Raw genomic sequence first — 18988 nt, 5'->3', positions numbered from 1 at the left:
ATGCTTTATATTTTTATTTTCCACACAGAGGAAAATTGCCATGATTTTTTTGCCATGTCGCTAAAATTAAAATTGACATGCTCTTAATAACAAAATTTCCATGTTATTAAAAATAAAATTTTCCTGCTCTTAATAATAAAGTTGGAGATGGTAGCACGGGGTATATTCAACCGGTTCGGATGGCGGTCGCATAACAGGATAGGAGTCTAGAAAGCTTATCCTTCATATTGCCGTACCGGTTGTGATTGTCAACATGTATTTTCCTTTTTATTCTTTTGCTTTGCTCCGCTTGCGAGCTGTAATATTTTTATGACTTTGTGATACTTTGTAGATTTTTTAATAAGATGGCAGCATGCATCATTATGATGCAGAGGCGGGGTATGCCTCCATTTCTAAAAAATAAAAAAATAAAGTTGCCATTCCCGTAATAATAAAATTGCTACGTGAGAAAGTATAAAAACATTTCCAAAATTGCCACCAATAAGTGATAAGATTTCCAAAAGCTTTTCATGGGAGCATTACAAAAAGACCAAAAATTGTCATGCCTTTAAAGACAAAAAATTATGAATTTACAATGGGATCAGGAGAAAGCTTTTCTAAAATTTGACATGTGTACAAAAAAAATTAAGTTTTCCATGTGACAAGTTCAAAAAATTGTAAATTTGGCATGTACATTATTTGAAACTTTGCCATGTACCTAAAAAACTTCCAGTTTTTGCCACCTAGTACAAAAAAGGAGGAGAGATCCCAGGTCTCCCGGGCGGAAGCTTGAGGTGCTAGCCAATATGGTGGGCGGGTGTGTTTGAATAGGATAGAGTTCACGTCATTTTGTGTTCTAGTGCACGAGTTTCAGAGCTGGTGTGTCACCACTTTCTTACGCCAACATTCCGTGCATGGCGTCGGACGGTAAGCGTGACATACGCGTGCGCCACGAGATTTATGATGTTTTCTGGTTGGCATTTTCCATGTTTTGAGAGATTGCTAAAACTTAGCTAGTTGAGATATAATTTGGTCTCATTCACGAGCACAGTCGTTGGATCAAACTCTAGTCACAGATTCATGTTGTTGGCTCAGGAGCATTGTCCGAGGCCCATGGCAGGTTATGGTTTTTTTCAGCGCGTCACATGCTATGGGCTTTTCTTCTTGCCAAACAAGGTTTGAGCGTTTCAGTGCACTGTGTGGTCTGCGGCCCATGTAGAGGAGCTCCTGGTTTGATGGGTTATATTTTTGTCAGGCTAGGCTTAATGTTGTTTCTATTTTAGCTGTTGTCAAGCTAGGTTGTTATTCCATTTAAAAAAATCAAAAAAGAAACTAAGCTTGTTATTGTTATTCGTGTTAGAGACCAATACTGCAACATCTCCTAGCCGACTTGGTGTCCAAGTCAGATTGCCTCCACATCGATAGTTTCCATGATTGGAACTCCTTGTACTTGTAAAGTCTCTATGCTATATATATATATATATGAAAGAGGCACTACTAGGAAAAGGCCTACTAATGGCGCACCTAATTTGGCCATTAATGGCGCATTAGTGGTGCGCCATTAGTATATTTTACTAATGGCGCACCACGGGTGCGCCATTAGTATCTGGTATACTAATGGCGCACCTCAGATGCGCCATTAGTATATACAACAGTGCGCCATTAGTATGCCTTCCAGGGGGTCATGTATACCCAGGTGCTTTGGCATACTAATGGCGCACGACAACGAGATGCGCCATTAGTAAATTCGGCATACTAATGGCGCACTATCTAATGATGCGCCATTAGTATCCTTTGGCATACTAATGACGCACTATGGTGTGATGCGCCATTAGTATGAATATTATGTTTTTTTATTTTTTAATTTTCTGTTTTTTGCACATGTTACAAAATGTATAATTGGACAAAATATAAACAGCACACATCAACAACAGATTCATCGAATACAATAGAAGATTAGTCTCTGAATACAATTCATCATTTTAGTCTCCGAATACAATTCATCATATTAGTCTCCGAATTGAAAAGACCGAACAAAGATAAAACATTATATTACAAGTCTCGAGACCGCGAGTTTGTCTTCACATTACAAGTCGATATCGATCATCTAAACTACCATCACATAGAAGAGAGCTGCGGTCATCACAATGAGCATCATCACGATGAAACGCGTCTTCATCCGGTTCCTCCAACGCTCCCTCCCCTCTCCCGCTAGATAGCGGGTGTATCTAGATTCGGCCTCGGCCCTAGTGGCGTACCCTTTGTAACTGTTACCGCTGAATCGGTGAACCTGTCTCCGACACTCCTCCCAGTCGTCGTAGACTCCGGGAACCTTACCCTTGTACACGACATACCACGGCATCGCTATGCAGTAGCCAAACGAAACGTTAGTACCAATTCGCAGACAATACATAAGCAATATATAAGTATGCAACAGAACGATCGGAAGAGAAAAGCAAGACATTAATAGCATCGATTACATCTTAAGTTGAATGACTCTCGAAACCAAAGAGAATGAAAACTGAACTCAGTCATTACTCATTAATACAACTTTTTTGGTAGCAAAGTAGATTGACAGCTCTTGCATAAGAGAACAGGAAAGTAGTGATTGTATAATAAATCATATAACTTACAGGAGGGGTTATCTGATATTCTGGCTTTATAACAACTTGTATGCCCACTGCAGTGAAACAATAAATTACGTTAGTAACCATGAACTGTTCTCAATAACAGTACAGAAGGGCACAATATTGGGCAGTTTGTTAGTCTGGCATGGTAGCAACAGTAAAATATATACAAGCAGGCACTCCCTTCTCTGTATACCAATTCAAAGTCCAACCAATGTCTCACAATATTTTTCAATTTTCAGCATGACCCCCTTCTTCGCGAGGAAGCATGCTCTGACAAGCTAAGTTAAGTTACACATGTAATGGCCAAATTGGGGGAAATTACTAGCTAAACAAGTTTAAGTGCACACACATGCTGGCTACAAGAGAAATGATAGGGTTAAAAGACCAACAAACAAACTCGTGTAAAACTGCCTCAGTTTCAGGTCTAGATTGTTCAATTCCACTTTCCACTCATGAAACCATGAGGTCTGGGTGTTGGTGGTGCGACGAGGTCCTGGGTGTTGGTGGTGCGACGAGGTCCTGGTGGTGGTGGTGCTCCGGCGACGGTGGTGTGGACGGGGCGGCGTCCGGGCCACCGGCGACGAGGGCGGCGGGGCGATGGCGTCCAACGAGGTGGGGCAACGGGGAGAGCGGCGCCGAGGAGACGAGGACGACGGGGCGGCGGGGAGACGAGGACGACGGGGCGGCGGGGCGGCGGCGTCGGGAGAGGAGAGGGCGGCGTCGGGAGAGGAGAGGGGAAGGGGATCGAGGGGCGAGGGCGAGGGAGAGAGAGGGGATAGGGAGGGGCCGGGGAGGAAATATGGATGGCACAATACTAATGGCGCACCTCACCCTGGTGCACCATTAGTAGTTTTTTTTCTTATAGCAATGGCACAATACTAATGGCGCACCACCAGGAGGTGCGCCATAAGTACATCCATACTAATGGCACACCTCACCGTGGTGCGCCATTAGTATTTTTTTTATTTCTGCTCACCGTGGTCACGAATCCAGATTCATATGCAAAAGTTAGAGGCAACACTTTGCGGGCCGGCCCTGAGTGAGAAAGTATTCGGCCTTTGTCGGCTGAATGAAACCTTGCCGGGGTAAAACCTTGCCGGCGGAGAAGCATGCCGGCGTGGAGAGCTTGCCGGCGGAGAAGCTTGCCGGTGTGAAAACTTGCCGCCGTGAACAGTAACCTTACCGGGGAAAGCTTGCCGCCGTGAACAGTAACCTGCCGGGGAAAGCTTGCCGCCGTGAACAGTAACCTTGCCGGGGAAAGCTTGCCGCCGTGAACAGTAACCTTGCCGGGAAAGCTTGCTGCCGTGAACAGTAGAAACTGTCGAGGCCAATACGACCAGATGTTGAAGATGGGCTCAAATACTTATCTAGATGGCTTCGGATGAAGAAGTGTTTAAACTAGTAATGGCGCACAGTGGAACAGTGCGCCATTAGTAGTTTTGCAAAAAAGGGAATAAAAATATAATAAAAAAACAACATTAGTGGCGCACTTTCCGGCTGGTGCGCCATTACTAGTTACAACTAGTAACTAGTAATGGCGCACTGTATCTGGATGCGCCATTAGTATGTTTGGACAGGCGCACTAGTTAAAAAAAATTGATACTAATGGCGCACCCTGGGCCAGGTGCGCCATTAGTAGTTTCAACTCTAATGGCGTATCAGTAGGTGGTGCGCCATTAGTATCAATCCCATCTGTAGCCCTTTTTCTAGTAGTGAGGTGCGCCGAGGCAAGGCTATCAAGCCGCCTGGTATTTTCACTTGATTACATGGTATCAGAGCAGTTGATGCGGCTGTTGCAGAGTCATGCTGGGTTCGTCAGTTATTACAGGAGCTTCACAAGCCCATCTCAAGTGCTACTATCGTATATTGCAACAATGTCAGCGCGGTGTACTTATCTGCTAGGTTTCCAAGTCAGATTGCCTCCACATCGATAGTTTCCATGATTGGGACTTCTTGTACTTGTAAAGTCTATGCTATATATATGAAAGAGGTGCGCCGAGGCAAGGCTATCAGCCGCCCGGTATTTTCAGTTGATTACATTTCGATGCACCAGGCATCGTGATTGCTTCTTCTTTATTCCTGGTTAATTGCTATTTTCTGGGTTTTTTTTTCGCCGAGGTGCTTTCTTTTCTTTCTTGCGAGAATACTTACGATCTATTCATCATCTGTTAAGGCAGTGAAGTAATCAGAGCATCACTAAGAGCTCGCGGCATCACCCTCCTGCTTGCGGGCTGATTCCCTCCTCTCACGACCTCCCCCTCCTCCTCCGCCCCTCGCGTCGCCTCGCCTCAGACGGCGCCAGGGGCCCAGATCCCTAGCCGCCAGTCCCTCCCTGCTGCTCCAACCCTATCTGCCACTGCTGCCGTCAAGGGCTGTGATGGCGGGGGGCCCTGCACCGCAGATCCAGGGCGGGTGGTCGCTGCGGCGGACCTTGTGAGGCGGAGGCGGCGTCTCATGCGGGGAGGTCGGGGCGGCAGTCAGGGCGGCGCCCCTATTGCGCAGCGGTGATGGGAGCCTTCATGGTCGGCGGTGTGGCGGTTGCGTGCGCATGGGTGGCTCCAATGGCTGTGGATCTGGCGTCCTGTCCAGATCCGTCTCGGTATGGCCTTGGCCGGCCGGTGGCGTGAGGAGGACCGATGAGGGGTGGCTGGAGGCTCCCTATCGGTGTGCTGACGGCGGCCCTCGTCTCCACGGCGAGGCTCCGTTCGGTTCCAACCAGCTGCGAGGTTGTGGGGACGCGACTTTTGGTGAAAATCGCGCCGACTTTGGTCATGGAGGACGATGGCGGTGTCTATGATGTCGTTCCCTTCTCGAGGCATCGTTGTTGCAGGTCGTGGCACCCCACTCGTGAGGTTCCGGGGGAAACCTTGATCTTGATCTACCGGATCGGACGATGATGGTACCTTTCATGTCGTTGTCCCTCCTGAGGGCATCATTTTAGAGCAAGTGCTGATTGGACAGGACAAGCGAAAGAGCGGTGTCTCGTCCACCGCATGGCCGACGGCGGATCCCGGTGGCATGGCGCTACGGAGGTTCGATGACGGCCGCTTGTGGACGGATACGTGCAGCATGGTGGAGTTGTCTGGCTTCGTGGTGGCGTTGACGGTAGGCCAGGCAAGGTCGATGGGTCAGTTACTGCTCTGGAGATGGACCGGTGGAAGATGGTGGCCGCAACCTCTGAGGGTGCATCGGTCCGGTATGGGACCATGTCCCGGTATGTGGCTGGGCTGGGGCATCCGGCTCTAGATGTTAGGGTTTGGTGCGATATAAGTTTGGTATTAGGCCCGGATATTCGGCACACCTTCATCAATGGGAGTAGCAACAGGTGTTGCATAGATGGTGGCTTCAGACTAACTGATGTATTACTATGTATCGTCTCTGTAAATAATTAATAAAATGGGCGCCTGCATCGTCCAGATGCAGAGGCCAAGGGTCTATCCTCCTTTTCAAACAAAAATCTGTTAAGGTAGTACAAAGAACAGTAGAAGTAAAAGTTACATCCAGGTCTGTAGATTACCTAGCGACGAAACAAAATTACTGGTGCGAGGAGAAGGCGCGCCGCCGTCATCGCCTCTCCGCAATTGGAGCTGGGCAAACCTGTTGTAGTAGACTGCCAGAAACTTGTTGTGCTAAGGCCCCATAGGACCGGCGAACCAAGCAACAACTGCAACCGATGAAGAGAAGCGTACATTAAAAGGAACCAACTTGCAGACGAACGATGACCGAATCCAAGCGGATGTGCCGTAGAAAAACGCCGACCGAATCCCACACTTCCACACGCCCTCCGACGAGGTTAGACGCATCGCTAGGACGGGGGCTAGACGCGGAGAACATTATTGCATTTTCAGGGAGCCGCCGCCGCCTCGCCTTCCTGAACATGACACAAACCCTAAACAGACATAAAAATCACTTAGAAACCGAGCTGGAGCCATCCCACCGACAAGAGTCAAGATCCACTGTGCCTCTGTAGCCTAAGGCCATATGTGACATGATAGACCTGGGTTGTATATTCGTTTTACAAGTGCGTCACACTTAAAGGTGTGCATCCCTTATACGTCTTATTTTTTATATGACATATTCATACTTTAGCTTTTTTTTAATTTAGTATTTTCATAATATGTATTTTGTATAAACTTTTTGTTCTTTTTTCATTGGTTTTGCTATTTTATCAACCATTGAGAAATAACTATACGTCAGTCATTTGCATGGCTCGTTAGATGGACTAGTATAATGCCCGTGCGTTGCCACGGGCTTTTGAAATATTTAGGTTGAGTTGTATAAACATAATGCATGTTTAATTTCACATGCAGAGGAATGTCGGTGCCTTGCCATGTGCTACGAAAATATTTTGCTAGAATTATGTAAACATAATGCATGTCAAATTTCATATGTAGAGACAAGATAGCACGGGCAAAGTTGGATATTTATTGAAGTCCAATTCGCTTACAATGTAGATTGATAAAAAAAGATAAATTAATGATATCTACATATAGTAATGATCCAACTAAAATTCTATTACAAATTAATATCTAGTTGTTGTGCTTAAAAAATTCTCGCACAATATTAAGAATGTTGTCTTCAGTTTCATTCGCACAATATTTAAGCAAATATAATAAAGCATTCTTCCTCTGCTTATATACATCTTACACAAGCAACGTGTAACGAGAATAATTCATGTCGAAGGTCTTAAAATGTGCAACGGAAAATACTCATGGTACTAACCGGACGAAGTAATTCTTTACCATTCCACCAGAGCATAAAAAATATAATAGCCAGACACATCCTGCAATTTCCTAAATTAGTATTATTTTAAAATAGTGATAACAAAAATAAATGCTTGTATTTTGAATATTGATGGTTTTTGTAGTACATTTCTCGGAAAAGTTACTTTCTATGGTTTCCAGGTTTACCGCTCGCTTACTCACTCACTCACCCACTCGCTCAGTCCCATCTTCACGCTCATTCCCCTCGCTCACCCACTCCCCCAAATCCCTAGCCCGCAGCGGCGATGCACCTCCCCCTCACCTGCGTTGGCGACTCAGCCGCGTCGCTGCCCTTCTTCCCAAGCTTCGCCTCCTCGCATTCTCGTCCGCGTCGCCTCCTCGCATTCTCGTCCGCGTCGCCTCTTCCTCTCGCCCGCATCCTCTGCATCACGGTCGAGCCAAAGTTGGTTGTTTTAGCGAGGTCGAGTTGGAGCCTGACGAGCGCGGGCACGGCGGCCTTGTTCTGCTCGACGACGGCGGCGACGGACGCTGGCACTCCTCGTCGCCATCGACCTGCAAGGAGGAGCGTCGTGTTGGACGCTGCCATCCCAAACGCTGCTGGTGCTCCATCGCTTCTACGAGTTCCTCGTCACCTGCTCCTAGGTCGCCCCCGAAGTCGAGCTCCCCACGCTCGACCTGCAAGGTTTGCATCCTTAATTTTCCCCACGTCTTTCCAATCTCTGGAGCCTATGATTTGGGGAAAGGCAAGGAGAGATTCTGGAGCTGATTGTGATTGTTGCTCTGGATGGAATATGGATGCAGATGTACTGTGGCCAAGAACTGCTCTCTGCCGCGTGAGTAGATTGGAAAGGCAAGGCGCAAGGAGCGATTGGAAAGGCTGCTGCTGCTCCTGGACGATGCAACTCCTGATGCCACTACCTCTTGTCGATTCGGGCATGGTAAAGACCACTCGGTTGCACTACTCCATGTGTAGATGATTGAACTTGGGTGTGAGCATTTTGATGCCTCTAAATCCAGTAAATTCGGTACTCACAGGAGTACACTTTCAGTACTGTAGGAGTACATTTTGCCTAGAGTATTTGCACTACAGGAGTACTTTCAGTACAGTAGGTGTACTTGTATTGTTTCTTAGAGTATTACTTGGAGTAAACGTTGTAGTTTAACTGAAATCAACATTTCTGAAAATCATGTTTATCAATGGGTTGTATGTACTGAAATCAACATCTCTGAAATCATGTGTATCGTGCTGTAGTATTATTTTTGTCAGGATTTTAGTACTTTTGCTTGGCTCAAACCAAACTGATCAGATCCACGCCAGCGTACTTTGATTGATCTACTGGGCTCAAACCAAACATTTAGAGTATACTCCATGTTACTCCATTTCAGAGCACATTCTTGGAGTGGATCTGCATTTCAAATAGTTTACAAGTGGGAGTACATGGAGTACTACAGATTAAATCGAGGAGAAGATGGTCCCTGCTCCGTGATGATGCCGCTGTTACCTACGACTTCCCCAACCACCACCACCACGACTTCGTCGAACATGGTGAGTACTGAGTACTCGTCCAATGCTTGAGCATGGTGGAGTTGTCTGGCTTCATGGTGGCGTTGACGGTAGGCCAGGCAAGGTCGATGGGTCGGTTACTGCTCTGGAGATGGACCGGTGGAAGATGGTGGCCGCAACCTCTGAGGGTGCATCGGTCCGGTATGGGACCATGTCCCGGTATGTGGCTGGGCTGGGGCATCCGGCTCTAGATGTTAGGGTTTGGTGCGATATAAGTTTGGTATTAGGCCCGGATATTCGACACAACTTCATCAATGGGATAGGAGTAGCAACAGGTGTTGCATAGATGATGGCTTCAGACTAACTGATGTATTACTATGTATCGTCTCTATAAATAATTAATAAAATGGGCGCCTGCATCGTCCAGATGCAGAGGCCAAGGGTCTATCCTCCTTTTCAAACAAAAATCTGTTAAGATAGTACAAAGAACAGTAGAAGTAAAAGTTACATCCAGGTCTGTAGATTACCTAGCGACGAAACAAAATTACTGGTGCGAGGAGAAGGCGCGCCGCCGTCATCGCCTCTCCGCAATTGGAGCTGGGCAGACCTATTGTAGTAGACTGCCAGAAATTTGTTGTGCTAAGGCCCCATAGGACCGGCGAACCAAGCAACAACTGCAACCGATGAAGAGAAGCGTACATTGAAAGGAACCAACTTGCAGACACACAGACGCAGACGAACGATGACCGAATCCAAGCGGATGTGCCGTAGAAAAACGCCGACCGAATCCCACACTTCCACACGCCCTCCGACGAGGTTAGACGCATTGCTAGGACGAGGGCTAGACGCGGAGAACATTATTGCATTTTCAGGGAGCCGCCGCCGCCTCGCCTTCTTGAACATGACACAAACCCTAAACAGACATAAAAATCACTTAGAAATCGAGCTGGAGCCATCCCACCGACAAGAGTCAAGGTCCACTGCGCCTCTGTGGCCTAAGGCCATATGTGACAGGATAGACCTGGGTGTATATTCGTTTTTACAAGTGCGTCACACTTAAAGGTGTGCATCCCTTGTACGTCATCTGTACAAATAGTTTATTTTTATATGACATATTCATACTTTAGCTTTTTTTTAATTTAGTATTTTCATAATATGTATTTTGTATAAACTTTTTGTTCTTTTTTCATTGGTTTTGCTATTTTATCAATCATTGAGAAATAACTATACGTCAGTCATTCGCGTGGCTCGTTAGATGGATGCGCCAAGAAAGCTCGGTTTTAGGTGAAAAAGGACGGGGCGATTGGCCAGGGCTCATGTGCTGTTTCCTTTTTTCTTTTTGTCAATATGAGCATGGAGATCGGGTGTCTTTTATCTTTTATTTCCTGCCTTTGATTTTTTATTAATTCATTTTTTTCTCATTTACCATTTTGGATATATATGCAAAGTTACGTGTTTATTTTTTTTTGTTGGCTCAAGCCCTATTTTCTCAACTTGTTTGGCTAGGTCGAGAACAGGGCCGGGCCCATAGTTGCACAGGCTGTGCGGCCTGCACAGGGCCCATAGATTTTGGGGGCCCCAAATTTGTATTAGGCCTTGTGCTTCAAAGGGGGGTGGGGCAATAGTTAAATTTTTCTTCTAAATGTCTCACTCCATTTCATAATTGCCAATCGTGTGCAATTAAGGCTGTGGGACGGCGAGATAGTTGCATTTTCTTTAAAATATATTGTGCTATTTCTAATCAATATAACAATTAGCTTACACACATCTAGGTCTTTCACTGTTGTATGAAACACGCCAAAATTTGTGCTTTCCTCGAGTGAGTGTTATTTCGTTTTTCAATGTTGCCTGCATGAAGGTTCTTGTTTTTGAATAGTTTTGTTGTTGGTTCATGAGTTTTATATACCGCCCCAATTTTTCAGTTGGATTGCAGGCTTTTTTGACGTCTATGTGGGTTATGTGTTTTTTATGTATATGTGTGGTCACATCTTGTTTTTGGCCTGCTATTTTCTTATAGGTAGATACTCTCGTAAATGTAAGTGGGATAACTCATGTCCACACACCTTGCAACACAACCAATTGCAATTTGTCATTTTTATTGTCTCACCGCACAAGAACAAACATACAAACATGTTCCATTCCTCCGATGGAGAAATGCACATATGTACTGTTTTTCTATGTTTGTTTGTGTCAACGTTTCTATTTTTTTTTCTCTTTCTTGTTTGTCCGAGCAAAGTTATTAAGGAGACATCCCACAATTTATTAAGTTTTTAAATGCAAATTTTCAAGGAGGCCGCAACTGCAAGTGTTGTAATTCGACTAGTATTACATGGGACACAATGCGACTACAACTAGGAGTAGGGAGGTTGTCAAGCCGGTTGCATACTCACCACTAGCCATGCAACTGCAGGCATTGTAAATCAAACTGCATGCGACACAAAACGTCTGCAACTGGTTCGCTGTAACATCCCATTTTTTCCAAAAATTGGAATGTTAATTAATTAAATAGTAATAATTGCTTTGTTTTGATCGTATTCCAATTTGAGTAGGATTTCAAACTTTTGAGGTTTTCCTTGAGCACTTAAAAAGAAAGAGAGTGAAATGACTTTCCCAGAATCCTCAATTTGAGTTTCGCATGTATTTGAAGTTTAATTGGATTCTGGAGTGTTCGAAAAAATTCCAATTCAAAATACAGGAAATGAGAGGAGATAATATGACTTCTTAAAAAAATTAGAAGGAAAATGATTTGAATATTTATTTGGAGCGAAATTGTTTTTGAGAATTACTTAGAACCCTAAATTAAATTTTAGGAATAGTTATAATGCCAAAAATAAATTTTATAAAAAAATTTATATTTATTTTACTTAACATTTGAGGTGGAAATAGTATTCCAAAGCTCAAAATATTGTACTGGTTGTATTCAAATTTTCCAAATATGAATGAATTGGTTTTAATATATATTCATTTCAAAAGTAGAAAATATAGAAAAAAAAACAGTAAACACCATCAATCCAACTTGCATGCAGTGCAGTAGCAACCAAGTGGGCCATACCTATCTCTCGCATAAAACGCAACACCGCAGCCGCATGTGCCAAGCCTATCTGGCCACCTTCTCTATTGTTTTTTTCTCTCCGTAGGTCGTTGCTCCTGGGCCAACTCGTCCGAGGCTCAGATGATCCCCCCCCCCCTCTCTCTCTCTCTCTCTCTCTCTCTCTCTCTCTCTCTCTCTCTCTCTCTCTCTCTCTCTCTCTCTCTCTCTCTCTCTTCTCTCTGTACTCCTTTGGGAGCCCCCGTAAGGGTTACCTTAGGTGTGCTAGGAGCACGCCATTTGGCGTACTCTCAGCTGCCGTCACGTGTCGCACTCTGGACGCTTCATCTGGATTTTATTTTATTTTAATTTTTCTTTACGCATTTTCGGATTTTACATTTTTCTTTTCATTTTTCCCGTCTTTTCGCCCCAGTTTTCTTACATTTTGGGCCAAAATACTTTGTAGAAAAAATTGCATGGAAAATGTGTTTCTTTTTTCTTCCGCCAGAGGCACATATTTGCTTACGCGAGAGGCACTCGCAAAAAGAAAAAAACACATTTTCTTTTTTTTCATGCACGGAAGGCACGGATCTACTTCTCGTGGAGGCATGGATTTGTTTCCATGAGTGACACAGCCGTGCGTTTCGTAAAGGGATAAAAACGTGTTTTTTTTACTTTCACGAGAGGCATGGATTTAGTTCTCCTGAAGACACAGATTTGCTTCCGAGAGAGACGCAGTCGTGCCTCTCGTAAAAAAGAAAAAAAAATACATTTTTCCTTCCATGGGAGGTAGAGATTTACTTCTGGCACGAATTTGCTTCCGCGAGAGACACAGTGCCTCTCGAAAAAGGAAAAAGATGTGTTTTTCCTTCCGCAAGAGGCACGATTTAGTTCATGTGAGGCATGGTTTGTCTTCCGCGAAAGACACAGCTGTGCCTCTTGCAAAAAGGAAAAAACATGTTTTATTTTCCTTCCACGTGAGGCACCGATTTACTTCTCCCGGAGGCATGAATTTGCTTCCGCGAGAAGTACAGTTGTGCCTCTCAGAAAAGGAAAACGTCTTTTCTTTTCTTTTTTCTTCCTCATGAGGCACCGATTTATTTCTCGTGGAGACACGGATTTACTTTCACGAGGGGCACAGTCGTGCCTTTCGAAAAGGAAAAAAAAATGCTCCATGTTCAGTTTTTTTTGTTCGTCAAAAACCTATCAACATGAGATTTAGTTTTAAAGATCTTGACGCAAGGAATCCAACGATGAAAACTGTTCAAGATTTGGACGCACAGTTTAAAAGATAAAAACATTTTGAATAAACGAATCTACAAAAAAAAAGAAAACCCACAGGTTATGACAAGTGGATGCGCACCACTTGTCCCAACTTAGAGAAATTAGAATGATATTTGAAAAGAGTACTCCTTAATTACCAATTTCGTCTCCTCGGCACCTTTAGGTATAGCGAGAGCCTGAGGTGTCTGTAGGGATCGAACCAAGGTCTCCTTTGCTGCTGCATAGAGCTGCTAGCCATTGCGACACTATCATGTTCATGGCAGAATAAAAGGCGCAACCTACTTGAGGGAAAACAGCTGTTTTTTCCATTGGTTTTTCTCTATTTTTATTTTCATATTTCTTTGTTTTGTCAGCAATTTTCTTTGTTTCTTTTCTTTGTTTTTAGTGGGTTTGTTATTTCCTTTCTTTTTCCAATGGTTTTCTTCGGTTTTCATTGTTTGTTTCTTGGTTTTCACTTTCTTTTTTCTTTCCTTTATTTTTTCTTAGATTTTTTCTTTCTCGTTTTCATCGGTTTCCTTTTTCCAGTACACATTCAACAGTTTTCGTATACATGAGAAATATTTTTTATATATACATTTAATATTTTTAAAATAGATGGTTACCATTTTTTGTAAACATGGTGCCTAGGTTTTCCATACATTAGTACATTTTTGGTATATATCTAATACAATTTTCAAATAAAAGTTTCACATTTTTTAAACATTGTCAACATTTTTCTATAGAAATTTTAAACATTTTTCAAATTCTTGATTAATATATTTTGAATATAAGATTTTTTTAATACATGGATAACATTTTTCTATACATTATGAACATTTTAAAATGCTATATTAACATTTCAAATAGAAGATGAACATATTTTTAATACATAGCCAATATTTTTCTATACGCATTTAACATTTTCAAAAAATATATTATTATTTTTAAGTATTTGTTAAGTATTTTTTTTAAAATATTGAGAACATTTTTAAAATATATGATCAATTTTTTTCATACACATTGTATTGTTTTTCTATAATAGAGAAATATTTTCTCTATGCACATTTAACATATTTCTAATGTTTGGTTAACATTTTTTTCAAATGTTTTTTTAATGCGATTTAGTAATATATTTATTTAGAATATTTGGAAGTATAGACGAAAGTACAAAATTATAATGCAAAAACGAATACAGAAAGTAAACAAACAAACAGAAAAACGAGGTCGTGGTATCCAACTTGTGTGATGCGAGGTATAGCTGCGCCTTGGAGATCTTCTATTCCGCCTTCTGTGCCGGAAAGGAGAGCTGCCTCTCTCGTGGCCCAAGTGCGCATGTACCCGCCTGCCCCCTGCTCGCGCATGTTCAATTGGTTGATCGGTGGACCAGTTTGACTGGTTGATTTGTGTGACCGGTCGACCATTGAGAAGGGACTTTTAAAAAATCATCTAAAAAAAGTTTCAATAGTTTTGCGGAAGTATAAAAAGCTCACAAGAATAAAAAATGAGAGGTTTGCGAATTTGAAAAAAAACACAGATTTTTAAAAACTTCATGAATTTTATTTCATGAAATCTAAAAATTCATATATTTTGGAGAAAGAATTGAAAATTTGAAAATAGTTCACCGATTTTGAAAAACAAAGTTCACAAGTTTGAAAAGAGTTCATATATTGTCAAGGAATATTGACAGGTTCAAAAAACTATAAATAAGTTCATGAAATTAGAAAAATAGTTCATTGATTTTGCAAAAGTGTTCATGGATTTGTAAAAAGTTAATTGATTTTGTTAAAAAAAAGTTCATGAATTTGTTTTTTTGCAGATGTTGAAAAAAATCCGTACAAATTGAAAAGAGTTCGTGTATTTGAAAAACATTCTTGCACTGAAAAAATTACATTTAGAAAAGTTAGGAAAAGAGTGAGAAAGTTAACAGATTTGAAATAAAAATAATGAATTTTGAGAAAATTTTGTCAGGTTGAAAAAAAAATCTCAAATTTAAGGAAATTTTGATTTGAAAAGATAATCAAATTTGAAAAAGTTCATGTATTTGAAGGAAAAGGAAAATAAAAAGAATTAAAATGAAACAAAAAACAACTTAGAAAAACCATAAACAAAAAGAAAAAAAAACCCAGCCGCTATATGCCTTACATGGGATGAACAACAAGAAAGAAAAAAGAAGAAAGTAGGGACATATGGTAAAATTTCCCAGTTGGTTAGTATGCGTGGTGCTAAACCTGAAGGAAATATGCCCTAGAGGCAATAATAAAGTTGTTATTTATATTTCCTTATATCATGATAAATGTTTATTATTAATGCTAGAATTGTATTAACCGGAAACTTAGTACATGTGTGAATACATAGACAAACATGATGTCACTAGTATGCCTCTACTTAACTAGCTCGTTGAATAAATGATGGTTATGTTTCCTAACCATAGACATGAGTTGTCATTTGATTAACAGGATCACATCATTAGAGAATGATGTGATTGACAAGACCCATCCGTTAGCTTAGCACGATGATCGTTTAGTTTGTTGTTATTGCTTTCTCCATAACTTATACATGTTCCTATGACTATGAGATCATGCAACTCCCGAATACCAGAGGAACACTTTGTGTGCTACCAAACATCACAACGTAACTGGGTGATTATAAATGTGCTCTACACGTGTCTCCGATGGTGTTTTTTGAGTTGGCATAGATCGAGATTAGGATTTGTCACTCCGATTGTTGGAGAGGTATCTCTGGGCCCTCTCGGTAATGCACATCACTATAAGCCTTGCAAGCAATGTGACTAATGAGTTAGTTGCGGGATGATGCATTACGAAACGAGTAAAGAGACTTGCTAGTAACGAAATTGAACTAGGTATTGAGATATTGACGATCGAATCTCGGGCAAGTAACATACCGATGACAAAGGGAAATACGTATGTCGTTATTCGGTTTGACCGATGAAGATCTTCGTAGAATATGTGGGAGCCAATATGAATATCCAGGTTCCGCTATTGGTTATTGACCGGAGACGTGTCTCTGTCATGTCTAGATAGTTCTCGAACCCGTAGGGTCCACATGCTTAACGTTCGGTGATGATCGGTATTATGAGTTTATGTATTTTGATGTACCGAAGGTAGTTCGGAGTCCCGGATGTGATCACAGACATGACGAGGAGTCTCAAAATGGTCGAGACATAAAGATTGATATATTGGACGGCTATATTCGGACACCAGAAGTGTTCCCGGTGATTTCGAAGAAAACCGGGGTACCGAAGGGTTACCGGAACCCCCAAGGAGAACTAATGGGCCACATGGGCCTTAGTGGAGAGAGAGAGGGCCGGCCAGGGCAGGCCGCGCGCCCCCTCCCCCTCTGGTCCGAATTGGACTAGGGAAGGGGGGCCGGCGCCCCCCTTTCCTTCTCCCTCTCCTCCTTCCTTTCCCCCCTCCTAGTAGGAGTAGGAAAGGGGAGTCCTACTCCTACCTACTAGGAGGAGGACTCCTCCTCTCCTGGGGCGCCCCGAGGGCCGGCCGGCCTCCCCCTTGCTCCTTTATATACGGGGGTAGGGGGGCACCCTAGAACACACAAGTTGATTGTTTTCAGCCGAGTGCAGTGCCCCCCTCCACCATAATCCACCTCGGTCATTTCGTAGCGGTGCTTAGGCAAAGCCTGTTTCGGTAGCATCATCATCACCGTCATCACGCCGTCGTGCTGACGAAGCTCTCCCTCGACACTCTGCTAGATCGTGAGTTTGTGGGACATCACCGAGCCGAACGTGTGCAGATCGCGGAGGTGCCATACTTTCGGTACTAGGATCGGTCGATCGTGAAGACGTACGACTACATCAACCGCGTTGTCATAACGCTTCCGCTTACGGTCTACGAGGGTACGTAGAAAACACTCTCCCCTCTCGTTGCTATGCATCACCATGATCTTGCATGTGCGTAAGATAATTTTTGAAATTACTACGTTCCCCAACAGTGGCATCCGAGCTAGGTTTATGCGTAGATGTTATATGCACGAGTAGAACAGAAAGGAGTTGTGGGAATGGGTATATACATATTGCTTGCCGTCACTAGTTGATTCTTGATTCGGCGGTATTGTTGGATGAAGCGGCTCAGACCAAAATTACGCGTATGCTTACCCGAGACTGGTTCTACCGACGTGCTTCGCACACATGTGGCTAGTGGGTGTCTGTTTCTCCAACTTTAGTTGAATCGGATTCAATGAACAGTGTTCTTTCTGAAGATCAAAAAGCAATCACTATATCGCATTGCGGTTTTTGATGCGTAGGTAAGAACGGTTCTTGCTCAGCCTGTAGCAGCCACGTAAAACTTGCAAAAACAAAGTAGAGGACGTCTAACTTGTTTTTGTAGGGCATGTTGTGATGTGATATGGTCAAGACATGATGCTAAGTTTTATTGTATGAGATGATCATGTTTTGTAACACAGTTATCGGCAACTGGCAGGAGCCATATGGTTGTTGCTTTATTGTATGAAATGCAAACGCCATGTAATTGCTTTACTTTATCACTAAACGGGAGCGATAGTCATAGAAGCAATAGTTGGCGAGGCGATAACGATGCTTCGATGGAGATCACATGTCAAGCCGGTGACGATGGTAATCATGACGGTGCTTTGGAGATGGAGATCAAAGGCACAAGATGATGATGACCATATCATATCACTTATATTGATAGCATGTGATGTTTATCCTTTATGTATCTTATTTTGCTTAGTTCGACGGTAGCATTATAAGATGATCTCTCACTAAAATTCAAGGTATAAGTGTTCTCCCTGAGTATGCACCGTTGCTATAGTTCGTCGTGCCGAGACACCACATGATGATCGGGTGTGAAAAGCTCTACGTTCACATACAATGGGTGCAAGCCAGTTTTGCACACGCAGAATACTCGGGTTAAATTTGATGAGCCTAGCATATGCAGATATGGCCTCGAAACACTGAGACCGAAAGGTCGATGTGAATCATATAGTAGATATGATCAACATAGTGATGTTCACCATTGAAAACTACTCCATCTCACGTGATGATCAAACATGGTTTAGTTGATATGGATCACGTGATCACTTAGATGATTAGAGAGATGTCTATCTAAGTGGGAGTTCTTAAGTAATTTGATTAATTGAACTTTAATTTATCATGAACTTAGTACCTGATAGTATTTTTGCATGTCTATGTTGTTGTAGATAGATGGCCTGTGCTGTTGTTCCATTGAATTTTAATGCGTTCCTAGAAAAGCTAAGTTGAAAGATGATGGTAGAAATTACACGGACTGGGTCTGTAACTTGAGGATTATCCTCATTGCTGCACAGAAGAATTACGTCCTGAAAGCACCGCTAGGTGACAAACCCGCTGCAGGAGCAAATCTGATGACTACTCGATAGTTCAGTGTGCCATTCTTTATGGCTTAGAACCAATACTTCAACGACGTTTTGAACGTCATGGAGCATATGAGATGTTCCAGGAGTTGAAGTTAATATTTCAAGCAAATGCCCAGATTGAGAGATATGAAGTCTCCAATAAATTCTACAGCTGCAAGATGGAGGAGAATAGTTCTGTCAGTGAACATATACTCAGAATGTCTGGGTACCACAACCACTTGACTCGGCTGGGAGTTAATCTTCCTGATGATAGTGTCATTGATAGAGTTCTTCAATCACTGCCACCAAGCTACAAGAGCTTCGTGATGAACTATAATATGCAAGGGATGGATAAGACGATTCCTGATCTCTTCGCAATGCTAAAGGCTGCGGAGGTACAAATCAAGAAGGAGCATCAAGTGTTGATGGTCAATAAGACCACCAGTTTCAAGAAAAAGGATAAAGGGAAGAAGGGGAACTTCAAGAAGAACAG

At 42.8% G+C, this 18988-nt stretch overlaps 1 long non-coding RNA gene across 1 annotated transcript; it reads left to right on the top strand.

Moving 5' to 3' along the window:
- Positions 1-7590: 7590 nt before the first annotated feature.
- Positions 7591-17310, top strand: LOC125506334. Its single transcript, XR_007282633.1, has 5 exons — positions 7591-8015; positions 8135-8271; positions 8720-8879; positions 16145-16146; positions 17301-17310. It is a non-coding gene; the product is annotated as an uncharacterized LOC125506334 (long non-coding RNA).
- The last annotated feature ends 1678 nt before the right edge of the window (positions 17311-18988 follow it).

This window comes from Triticum urartu, chromosome 5 (assembly GCF_003073215.2).
Source record: "Triticum urartu cultivar G1812 chromosome 5, Tu2.1, whole genome shotgun sequence".
NCBI lineage: Eukaryota > Viridiplantae > Streptophyta > Magnoliopsida > Poales > Poaceae > Triticum > Triticum urartu.
This window is presented reverse-complemented; position numbering and strand designations above follow the sequence as displayed.